We start from the raw sequence: 13461 nt of genomic DNA, 5'->3' as shown, positions 1-13461 counted from the left end.
TGCAACAAACCCTAGCCAAAGCAAAGATAGCATGCCTGGTTTATGGCTGAATTAAATGTAGCAGCTAAAGTTAAACGCATTTTTTAAAATCAATTTCCTCACTATGTCATAAAGGGGTTACCTAGGCAGCAGTATTGATTTGTAAAGTCACCTGTTACATAAACAACTGACATCACATCTTTAGATATTCAAAATAGGTTACAAACCTGTGCTCTCATAGTGATTGTTGCTTCCTGATTCTAAAGAAACCTGTTTCTCTATAGAGATCTGTGGTTCCAATGCTGAACAGTGATTGTGATGGCTATACTTTCAAGATGATAGTTCATCAGTCCACCTTGACGGAATTGTGCGTGAATAGTTTGAGAAACATCATCGTGACGTCAGGCTAACACGATACCCGATCTTAATCCAACTGAGAATGTTTGGGATGAACTTGAACAATGTTATTGATTGTGGTCATTATTTTCATTAATTTATAATAATATAAATAGTGATGTCTTATTACCATGGTTACCAACAATCCCAAGGTCCACTTCATATTGTTTTCAATGTTGTAATTTCTCGTGGGGTGTATCTGGAGCTGTTTGGTAATTATATTGAAAATCACCAATACTAACTTCAACAACCACTGAGGCAATAGGGATACCTGGAATCCTTCGAGAACCATTCCTCTGATAAAACTTGTAATGGGCATGCTTCAGCCAAACAACATAGTGATGTCACCACATTCTATCTCCATGGATACAATCATTCAAACCAACAGAAGTGTCATTGCAAAGCAGCTTACTGATGGCTAATCTAGGAAACCATAGTATCGGTATCTGATATCGGTAATGGATGATCTACTTTTTGAGCTGTTCAATGTAATGGCCTCATGACAAATGAAGAGATGCTAAAATCGAGTAGAGATATGTCTTGCCACCAGAGGGCACTAGAGGAGGTTCTAACAAAGATGACCTCAGGCCTTTTTATTTTTGCGATATTTCCTTGCTGCTGTGATGGTTTTTTGTTAGTGAATTGAAGGAGCAGGTTTTACTAATTCTGGTCCAACATTTGTACTGGAATATTGCAATATGGAAACATGTTGTTATATCTATTTTTAATAGAGTTGTGGAAAGTTTAAATACTACATTTTTAGTCATTGGTGAACTACCCCAAAGTAATATTTTCCCTAAAATGAATAAGATGAAAAATAAAATTATTATTATTATTATTATTATTATTATTATTATTATTATTATTATTATTATTATTATTAAATAGAAAACAAGGGAATGTATTGATGTATTATTAGGAGCATGTGAGTTAGTTTACTGGTACAGTATTTATGTATTACACATTTTAACCACTAGGTGGTGGTCGTGATCTCTGAAAACATTCCAAAATATTTCCACTTGATCAAGATATTCATTCATATATGTTGAAAGGGTTGTGTTCCTTGTTTTTTTTTCCTTGCAATAGATTTTAATGAGAAAATCTTCTCAAAAGTTCAGTGTTACCCTGATATGTTAAAAATAGGAGCAAATAAAACAAAATATATTGGCATCCCTGAATAGATATGTCTGACCTTCAAATCCAAGCAAACCATTCCACAAAAGCAGACGCTCCCCAAACATTAAAACAGGTCAGACCGCCAGTTAATCTCAGTACTTAGTTCATGTTTCTCTAGGACAAGTTAATCAGGTATTTTGAAAGAATGTAAACATTTGCACTGCGCCCAGTGAAAGTATGGATGCTGATGTTATCTGAACTGTGTAGAATGACATTATATTTCAAAGACTGCATTAGAAGCCTCTGATCAGTGGAAATGTCCTTGAATATATAATCCACTGAAAGGAAAACCAAGTGAACGGATAACCAAGAAGGTGGGAATGGGAACACATATTTACTGGTCTCAGCCCAGCACTGCTTACATTATTTATGAGTATAGGCAACTATAGACATAAAACATCTCTTGAAACAGTATGACCAGTTAGAAACCACAGCTGAAAATGCACGATTTTACTGGGCACCCAGTATGATATATAAAACACCAAACAAGGTTTACAGCAATAAATGAGGTTCATTTGGAGAGTCGATATCAAGCAGTTGACTTTACAGAGAAGGAATTTTTAATGGACCTGTTTTTTTTTTGGGGGGGGGGGGGGGGGGGGTTGGGCAACCTTCACTAGCTCCTAGCTCCTCAACCAGCATTCATTCCCCTGAACCAGTATGAGCACCTGAGAACCAGAACACCACCACCGATGATCAGTGCACCAGTGCAAGGCATTGCTGGAATTTCAAACAGGATTTTAATGCTTTACTGTTATTACAATACATGACAATACAATTACATAACAGTAATGACTTTTCTTCACATTGCACACAAATGTATTTGCCCTAACCAAGACATCACCCCTCAAATTGCTGTTGCCACATTTGCATCATTCAAATGTTTTATTTATTTATTTATTTATTTATTTGCTTTTACTACCTGGGGCTATTCCTACAGTTTGATTTATTTTCTTGTATGTAATAAGTTTAAGTTCCTAATAAAGTGGCATTTGACCGGTATTCCTACATGTCAGATTGCCTTTAGGGTAATTACTGAGTTCTGGAATGGACCATGGAAGGGGAGAGGAGGTAATTCCTTACATAACCATCCCACCCCACCAACAGAAAATATATATTTGTATATTTGTATATTTATATATATTGTATATATGTATATTTATAAAAATATTAAATATGATATTGACCCAGGGTACACACTTGACCATACAGCATTTGCTTGTTTATTATGGGGCCCTCTCCACTGCTCATACTGTGGAATTAACTCTTTTCAGTTTGTTTACCAAGAGTGCCTGTTCCATAACATGTTGCCAGGCAACCTCATACCTGGGCCTTGTCTTGATAGATAGGGGTTCAATAGCGTTTACTGCAGAGAGGCTGTCCTTCATGGCACCCTTTCAGTTCCAGGACAGCTGCTTCCAGCAATGAAAGACTATAACTGTTTACTGTGGGGCCTGGTGTATCTGTGGTAAAAGCATGGAAAATTACAATAAAGAATAAGTAAAGCTTGGCAAAGAAAAGTAAAGATGAGAAATAACAATGAAAAAAAATCTAGAACAAGTAAAGTCTACTGGCAGCATCCTTTTTGGGGTTTTCTTATTTAGAAAGAAACCACAAAAAGACTGTTGGTAGCAAAATCCACTTTTAATATACTGGTAACATTTTACAGAAAACATATATCCAACTGATGTATTAAAATGTATAAAACATATTTTAAACATGTGTACAACCAAATACTTCTGCTGTCTGACTCCATCCTCCCCCTGTGCCAAACATATTGGTACCATTTCTGTAAAGAAAGCATACTTGTGTTTTACATAAAACATGAATACACAGTATGTGAGCGTGTGAGTTCCCTTTAAGAGCTAGCAGTTCCACTTGGCCTTTTATCCCTTTAATCTGCCGGATCAGAGAGGTGACGTCACCCTGTCCCTGAGTCGCTCGCTCTGATTGGTTGAAGTTGACGTCAACCTGTTCTTTTTTTTTTTTCCCCCAGAAGCATGACCTCATCCTTAGTTCATTTTTAGTTCTAAAGTGCACCTTCTGTTTTCCTGGGTCGCTAATACCCTGTAAATGCAAATTGCTTATCTGTCCAATCTGAAGCACACTGCAGCTCTTTAAACACAAGGGAAATTAAGTATTGTAATATATCATTATAATAACGGTTGTGGGTTTTTGTCTGCAGTGCATTTGTGACATAAACGAATAAATAAGCACAGTAGTGTGCATTAGTTTTTTTTTTCTTTTTTTTTTTTTTTTTTTTTTTTTTTTTTCCCCCATAGATCTCCTCCTAACCACGATTTGCATTAAATTAACATACACAGTCACTATTGCAGTCTGTGGCAATGAGAGCAGCAGCAACCCGGCCAACGTGGAAATAAAGGAGGTGAGTCTATTTAAAGGTCCGTGTTTTGCTGCGTGTTTATTCAGTTTTCATTTCATCTGTGTTATTAGTATTTTTTGTACATAGCGACTGTGTGGCGTGTTAGAAGGGCGTTTGTAATGCCGTACATAAATGTTTTCATCTCGCTGCGCTACTGTAAGGGGGTGGGGGTGAACACGGGCGATCCCAGAACTGCTGTTATATCATTCATGGCTATGAATCACGCGCATTGTAAATTATTAAGTAGTTTCCCCATTTTTTCTTCTTCACCATTCCCCACGTATACACATTGACGAGGAAGGTAATTGCACATTTGCCTCATTTTTAGGAACCTTACGACCCGGTTGTCCTTGCATTGCAGCCCCCCCACCTCCAGCCACACACACACACACACACACACACACACACACACACACACACATATATATATATATATATATATATATATATATATATATATATATATATATATATAATACACACACACACACACACATACACACAGACACACAGACAGCATTGCCTGCCTGTTGACAATTCTAATAATACTACTACTGTATTTGCTAGAATTCGAGCTTGCTCGTTTATAAAAAAATAACTCTGATAATAGTTGTTAATATACACAAATATGCATACAATTAGCGCGTTAAATCCCATGAGGTAAAATTATTAAGTTCGGGTTTAAAGTAGAAGTATTTTCTAACAGATCCCTCTAACTACAAACACAAGAGCCGGTATTGTGTATGTTGTTGTCACTGTATATTATTTCTACGCGTTTTAAATAAATCTAGTGCAACATAGATCAGTAACAACAATACTAGCTGGTTATGAAAACAAAGCGTGACAGACAGTATTTTAAAAGTATAAAAGCTTGATTATGGCTGTTTTTGTTTGTTTGCTGATTTGTAGCTGCATATTTAATATGGTGATTTGATATGGTACGCTTAATAATTGGGTTATTGCAATTTTAATATTCATGTTGTGTATCATATTGCCCCCGATTTGTTCTGTTGGTTTGAAAGTACACTGAAGAACATTTTTGAAATACTGCTCAGTTTGGCCATTCATTATTTATTATTCATTGTTTGCTATGGGGTTAGGAAATGTATCAGTTGAACTCAAGTGCTGCACTTACCACCAGGGTTAATTATTCATTGTATTATTGACCCATGTGTACAACATACAAAGACACACACAACTGTCACACAGAATACAATGCATTTCTTTTCCAATTTCAAAATGCATCAAATACAATAAACATGAAAAACTAAACCAGACCAAAAACCACACAACATAACATACACATATGATTCTTCTATTAGGAAAGGCTGTATCTTTGGTACAGAACACCTTATATTTGGTATCTACCTATGCACTTATACAGTACAGTATAAACACATATATGATTATGCATACATACACACAGCTCCCCAGATAAGGGTTTGGGTCATTACAGTAATTTACTCTTCAATTTTGACACTATGTGAGTGAAATATATTTTGGGTGAGTAAAATGCAACAGTCAACAGTAACAATCACACATTGCAAGTGAGGGGATTCAACTGTACATTTTGTTTAAAAAAGTGTAGGGGTGTAAATATATATATATATATATATATATATATATATATATATATATATATATATATATATATATATATATATTTTTTTTTAAATTGAAAAAAAAAAAGGATTATGGTCATTATAAACAATCCCAGGTGTACTATTAGGTGCCTGGCATTTGTATGATAATCCACGGGCCTACCACATGTTAGGTGCCCTGGCATTTGTATGATGCATTCCATAGCTACCACATGCAGCATATTCACAATTCACCATTGAGACAAATGGAACCAGCGAAGTACAAGGACTGTGATAACATGTGAACTCAAGCTGTGCAGCAAAATTGCTATGCATATTCTTCACGCATTAAATATAAATATGATAAGTCATTCAGATTCTTTCAATGCGTATTGGGGGTTTTACATAACTTATGTGGAGAGCAGCCTACATATACATCTGCATGTCCTGGATACTTCAGTAGAAATTCAAGCATTTTGCATCTGTACCTGCCTAATAATGCCATAGAATTATTCACTCAGTCTCCTAATGTATACTACATTAACAAGGTTATTATAGACTTTATTAAGGAAGACAAGGAGACTCAGTTGTTAATAAGCGTGTTCAGTATGTTGTTATACCTGCAGTTCTTATGTATTTGCATTTGTACTGGCTGAGAATGATACTCTCTTCCATTCCAAGGTAAATTGTTTTTTGGCTGATCAAATAAGGGGAAAAAGTATGTGTCGTTGTACTGTATCCTGGTTTGTTTTGGTGTGCCCATCACATACACATTAATTAACATTTCAGAAACAGTTACATGATGGTTTGTAATGAGTGTAGCATGGAGATGTGAATATATACCAGCAAACGTAATCTCGTTGAAGCTTGTACTGTACACAAAGGCAACATAGCTTTTTGTAAATGTATTTATTTTAAGTACCATTTGTTTAAAAAAGCAGTGCACCAGTTGTATTAAATGTGAAACTAAAGCAAATATTTGTTAACAGTCCAGTTTGTTTATATTACCTGCAGGTATGCTTGGTTGCCCCTTGAAATCTAAAATGATAAATGGTAATGTATTGTAATTCAGGTGGCCTTTCATCTCAAACATGGCTCAGGTCACAAGTGAAATTAGTTGGGTGGTCTTAGGACGGCCCCCAACAAACATTGGTCAACTCCACAAAAAAAAAAAAAAAAGTGGTGCCCTGCCATTTTACCTTTTTAAATTCATTACACACACACACACACACACACACACACACACACACACAGAATTTCTTTACCAAACAACAGCTATACAATACATCTCAAGATTTTTAATAATGTTCTGACGACTGTGCTGTTCCTTATATTTTCAAATTCGGACTGCTTTTCACTTGTTTTCAAGGGCTGGCTCGCAAGGTGTTTATGTTGTTTTGTGTTTTGTTGTGCTGGAAGAGTACACCCATGGTGATACAAGGCCTCTGAATAATTGAAGGCTTTCTCGGCCTGTCTATCATAATCAAGTGCATAATTAAATAGATCCAGTATACAAATAAGGCTCTGCATTAGTGCACTGGTGCAAGGAAGAGGGGGCCAAGTGGAGACTGTGGAGCATCATTCTGTAGTCTTTTATTTTTAGCTCCTCCAAGCCTGAGACTTCTCATTAGGTTAATGACATTTGAGCAGACAAATCAAAAATATATTGTGTTGGCAGCTGCACCTTTATGATTTAGAATGCCCTTTTTCTAGATGGGGTGCTTACTAAGGTTTTATATTCAATTGGCCAAACCTGTTTGCTTTAGTAACCTTTTCACGTTCCTTCCACTTCGGCTTTTTTCACACTGCGGATCCACAGCAAAGCCATCAGACCTATAGTGCCGGAGGACAACACAGATCTGAATGGCTCCACAGCAGACCCGCAGGCGCCCTGTTGGCCTCAGGAGTCGCTTGTATGTGGTGAACTGAGGATTACCCTGCTGACCTAAGCCCTCCCTATCCAGGCGGTGTTCAGCCAATTGCGCGCTGCCCCCTAGGAACCCCCAGTCACAGTCTGCAGTGACATAGCCTGGATTCTAACCTGCGATCTCCAGGCTATAGGGTGCATCCTGCACTCCACGTGGAGCGTCTTTACTGGTTGCGCCACTCAGGAGCCCCGTGCCTTTCATTTCTAATACGTCTTAACTTTGAAAGAGAACATTTCTGTTTGCAGAAATTACCATTTTGATGACCACTGACCCAGACAACTGATGTTGGTATCCTTTTAAAGCTTGAACCCCTGCCCTTTAATACACAGAAAGCTAAAGGAAGTGAGACTGTGCAATGTGTACCTAGTGGTATCTCCCTGCTCCATCCCTGGTTAATTCTAGCCATGATGTCATCCTTTACATATAGACAGTCATGATTTTTATATTCCAACCCTTGTCTTTTAAAATAAGGCATTGTTTCCTGCAGCGATAGTGTCCCTTCTATTGCTTTCAGCTAAACCAGCCGAAGTGGCCCATTATCATTTACTAAGAGCCGTGATCACCAGCAGATAAAGACATCCTTATTCAAATCTAAATTAACTCACTGGGCTTTGTGTTTCTTCCTGGTCTAAGCCAAGTAAGCATAATCTGTAGAAATATAAAATATAATTGGGAACCAACGGGATGATTTGCTGAGGTTTTTGACAGTGGACCCTGTAAGACATTGTGCAGACCTCATTTTAATTCAATTTATCTAATTTGAGCTGTTTTTTAATTCATATATACATACCGGGAATGCAATATTTTTGCAGTCATTTGTGGATTCAGAATTTTTGCATGAAACATTAATTTAGCAAATTATGTTCAGTTTCAAAGTGCGTTCTTATTGCATTCCTTTTCAGTAAAGGCCATTCATTTGGATTTTAAATTAATTGTCAAAAGAATGCAGTTTGAATACAAAAATCTTGACATCTTCTGTAATATTATGGAAACTAATCCTAATGTTATGCAAATGGCATGCATTATGTTTCAGTCACAAAGGGTAAGGCAAAATACGACTGACTTTAATCGAGGGCTTGGTTGGCAGGTGTTTCCGACAAACCTCAGAAGAGCAATTTTAACATCTTACAGACTTGTTGCATCAAATACATCCCACCAGGACTACCTACGATGAGCCTGTTGACAGTACAATGTTTTTTCAAGTTTTTGTCCAATCCCTGTTCTGTCATTGCTTTCCATTGCTTTGGTCCCTTGACTTCACTACCTTAAACAAAAATAAGTACTTGTCACATAATGTGTGTGATAGATCCAATTAAATATGGGTATATCCTGGTGGCGTATACCTCATAACAGCTCATAGCTGATAATTAGAAAAGGCAACAGTTCGGGAAGGTGTCAGAATTTTTTAACACTGCATTATAAACTAGGTTAATACAGTTTTAGCAAACTAAATATAATGGGAATCTGTTCAGAAAACCTGAAACGTTGGTCTTTTCTCTAAAAACTTTACAAAATAAAGTAAGTACTCGCATTTTGCATCGTTAGCTGTAATCATGTTTTTAAGATTTGGTTTGAGGTTACAATCTGTATTCTCTCTTGTCCAAAACCAAATACATTATGTAGCTATAATACTTGTATTACATGGTTCTTTAATACAGACTAATGGGATTGTAACTAGTGTGACAGTATGCTCCTGTTTTGTTTAAGTTTTGTCTTCATTTATGATAGTTTTATGTTATTACACCAAATGGTTTTCACAAATAATACTAAATGAAAACAGTCTTCAACTAGTACTTGGTATTCATTTAAAGAAGACCAGGAGATCTGGTATAGTCTGTGGTAAAATGTTATACATTGTAGTTTGTTAAAATATGAAACCAATTCTATATTCACTACATTTGTTTGGCTTTTAGCCTTATCCATAGCCTACTCGAGCATTACTGGAGGTCCAGCTTGTTTATATTCTCCCAACAGTATTTCATTTGTTGGGACACAAGTTCCTGAAATTGCTTGGTAGTAGATATCTGCAGCATTAGGAGGTTATGAACAACATAAAAACTTCATTATACCTACATTTCTACTATATAAAACTTCACCGAGACTGGCAACTGTAGTTTAGAGTTTCGGGTAACAATACTCTTATTGCAAGCAAAAATAAGTGTTTTATTCAATGCTGCCTTGCATTAGGAATACAATATAATATTCAGTCAAGAAACTCAAGTGAAAAAGTACAGTACCACTGGTTTTAATCACTATAGCCGCTGTTACAATAGTCCTAACCCAAATCCACCTTTCTGTAAGGCAATGTTTCCCATGGCAACCTTTTAGCCAATCGCAGCCCCTTCTACATCTCCGTAGGTTTTCATTTCAATACCTCAGTGCTGATAAAAAAAAAAATTAAAAAAAGGGATTCAGTTGATGCAAAAAAGCACTGATGGGGTTAATCCATATTCTTGTCTAGTTAACCCACCCCATTAAATGTAGTGAAACAGGGCTCACTGAAGCATGGAGTGCGTTTATCGAGCTACATTGCGCCTTTGCTTTACCATCGGGGGGTGGTGCTGCAAATGTTAAGCTAATTCCAGTTTATATTTGCATAGCCCTGCCTGCGTTAGGAAGAAACACAGTGGATACAGCATTGTTTTCTCTAGGAGTCTGTCCTGAATGTCGCAGGAGTTATTTTAGGTTACCTTGGTAAAGTGTTCTTGTGGGGGTGCCTCCTCTGAAAATCTCAGTATTGATCTACGCTGTGTCTGTTTTGACATCACAAGTGGTAAGGTTTCCTTTTCTTTTTATGGAGCATGCAAATGGCATCACTCATGATTTTTCCCCCTAAGCTTTGGCTAGTGTGTTTGCAACTATTTTAGGGTCTTCATTTTTTTAAAAGGTGGTCAAATTTTAGAAAATGTCTAGAAGTGGAACCTTCTCCAGCAACACAAAGCATCTATGAAAAAGACAAAATGGTGGAATCTGCATGCAAGATTGTTTTTTCAGTAAAATTGGAAAACACATTTTGTAAAAAAAAGCCTAAGGCAATTGTTTTTAGATAAAAAAGCATACAACCATACGTAACAAGGCGGAAGCTGGGACAAACTGCTGACCCAGCACACCATAAGCGAGCGTCTCAGCCACAATGCAAAAGAGCCAGGCTCATCTGCATTCATGGTTTTAGAGCTTTTAACCTAACCTAACCTCATCTAATCTCATCTCATCTCACCAACAGGGGACAGGTCAATCCATAATGACAACTCTGCCCGTTACATAGGTTACCCTTTTGTGCACGAAACTTCAACTCTGGCCTTGTTGGCTATCCAGTTTGTTTACATTCCCACATTGTAGTTTCAGCTGCTGCATGACACTCATTCACTGTCGGTTTATAGGCTGCTGTAAGGTTAACACAGTAAGGGAACTACATTTTTTCTGCATTGTTTCTGGGGAAAACATTCCAAAGCACAAGCGGTATACTTGGGGTGAAGAAACGATCTTGTATGAAGCATCTTCTCTCATAAATCTTTCAAATACTGCAGACAAGTATTTATTTTCTGCATGGAGCAGAACTCCTGTTTAAAAACCTGTCTGTCAGGATATAAAGGGGCTGGACAAAGTAAAAGAAACATCTACCATTTCAGTAGGGTGTAGGGTACAACTGATTCAACATAACAAATCTGCATGGTTTTTTAAATGTTCTGGAATGATATGTGGCCATTCCTCAGTGATTTCTGCCTTTGATTCTGTCAGATGTGTGGGGCTGAAATCTGCAGCAAAGTCTGTTCTCCACAATTGCTTTACGATTCACTTTTGAATTTTTTCCTCATAAAACATCAGTCATCTTCAATATAGAAGCAACTGCCAACTGAGTACCTAGCCTTTTTCAAAGTCTGTCAGATCTTGCCCATGTTAACCGACTTGCAACTGGGAGATGCAGCTGTTATATAGTGCAGAATGTCTGCCTCGTATTCTTGACCTGTGTGTAGTACATTAACTGTTCTTGTGAGGAATATATGTACGATATGTGCTGCATATGGCAGGTGGTTACATTTTTGTGGCCAACTGTTTTACCTCCAGAGTTTTAAATCATTTTTCTTTCTTTAATTTCGTTCTTGTTTTATTGAAATCTGGAGCCTCTGTTGCTAGGTTTAATTCCCAAGGGAATTGCATCATCTTCAATATAGGAGCCGCAGAATAATAGAGAAGGCTACCGTAGGTTTGCTATTGCAATTAACCAGAACACTACCATCATATTTCTTTATTATTATTATTATTATTATTATTATTATTATTATTATTATTATTATTATTATTGTTAGTAGTAGTAGTATTAATAAAGCAAGTACCATTTTTATTAATCCATAAATCAAATCTGACTGAATTCAATTAAATATTAAAAGTAAATTATTAATGCAAAAATAAGAACACAGTAAAACTCTAAGTGCATATGCTGAAATAACAAGATGCCTTTGTCCTGGTATTAAGTGAGACTATTACATTTATATATCAAAGATGACTTCTAAGATATTTGATTGATTATTCTGTCAACATGCTCCAATAATAATAATAGTAGTCAAAAAATTAAAATACATAATATCATTTAAGTTCTAAATAGATTAAAAAAAAATTGTGCATCTGTCCCATCAATTATTGGTCATTGTATTCCCAATGTTGACGTAAATACATAGTTGAAGGAAAAGAATCATGAGATTAAATTGTACAGTGCTTTGTGATACTTAGAAAAGCGCTTTATCAGTGTAATAAATTATTATTATTAATACATATTAATACAGTACCATCAGATCCAATTTACACAGTATGAATCCCTTTGATAAGTTTAACTGTAAATGAATATGAATTAAAATTGCATTGCTAAATATTACTGTAATTTTCAAATATAACCTCCTATGTATACACACTATGTATAAAAATCTGGATTGCCTTGGGTTGTTACTCTGTATAGCACAAACGTGATTGAATACACCATAGTATACATATGGAATAACCAAGTGGCAGCGTCTGGTTACTGAGTGAATATTTACATGCGACCAGCAATAGTAAAAACAAGCCTAAAACAAGTCATTCTTAAGGTTACCAGGTGAGGCTTCTCAGTGATTGCCTTTCTGCAGACCTGAATATTACAGTGTGCTGGTGTTAGAAATGAGAAATTGTGATATTCAGTTGTGATGCAAAAATGTAGTGTAACTGCATGGTTATAATTGCAGGCTTAGCAATGTAACTGCATGGTTTTGGGCTGGATTTGTGCTTTTGCTATAGAGTCAATACTGCTCCAGTTGACTGATATGACCTTGAGCATTGTATAATATAGATTCTCTATATTATCATATAGATTCTCCTAAAATTGTCCTAAAAAAGTGTGCATGTTATTCTAATAATAATTAGTTAATTAGTTAAGTTAGTTAAGTTAACACAGGCACAGTAATTTGTTTCATAATTGTACACCAGCAGTTACTAAACCTGGTTCCAAGAATTTTTTTTTTACCATAGATATATAGTGTAACTAATTTGTACTAAATACAGTAGATACTGTTACATACATATTCACACCATAGATATTTAAAGTAGACATTTAATGAAATAAATTTATTTTTTAAATTTATTTTTACAGTAGGCTTCATTTGGTTAATGTTTAAACAATTATTCAGCTTCTCTGTCTGTGCATGCTGATATCCAGAGTATTTGTAACATTATTCTTTTAGCAAACAGCTTGTCTGTTAAAGAGAAAGGAAACCATTTGACCTGTCATTCTCGTCTTGTTAATTCAGGTGTCAGCTGGCTGTAAGTCATGGTTTTGTCACAGCAACAATAACCCCAGCCTGACTGCTGCTCGCTGGAGGGGGTGGTGGTTCTCGGGCGCTCGTAGGTGCAGATGCTACGTCAGCAGTAGAAAGTGACAAGTGAAAGGAGTGTTTACCTACAGTGTGCAGGGAGAAGGGGGTGTCTCAACCTGTTAATTACTAATCCTAGCACTGGTACCTACAGGTTTTCAGTAGCCCAGTGGTTAGAGTGC

General features: G+C 36.3%; 1 protein-coding gene across 3 annotated transcripts in view; it reads left to right on the top strand.

Moving 5' to 3' along the window:
• Nucleotides 1-3815: 3815 nt before the first annotated feature.
• Nucleotides 3816-13461, top strand: part of LOC121294655 (dual specificity protein phosphatase 8-like) — a 75538-nt gene continuing 65892 nt past the window's right edge. Inside the window, exon 1 of one of the 3 annotated variants that reach the window (XM_041218603.1) lies at nt 3816-3937. The gene's annotated coding sequence lies outside the window, so the exon portion shown is untranslated. Of the gene's footprint in view, nt 3954-10199; nt 10216-13461 lie in introns of those variants that run through there. The other 2 variants (XM_041218605.1, XM_041218604.1) reach the window with 2 other exon arrangements.

This window comes from Polyodon spathula, chromosome 19, assembly GCF_017654505.1.
Source record: "Polyodon spathula isolate WHYD16114869_AA chromosome 19, ASM1765450v1, whole genome shotgun sequence".
Lineage (NCBI taxonomy): Eukaryota > Metazoa > Chordata > Actinopteri > Acipenseriformes > Polyodontidae > Polyodon > Polyodon spathula.
This window is presented reverse-complemented; position numbering and strand designations above follow the sequence as displayed.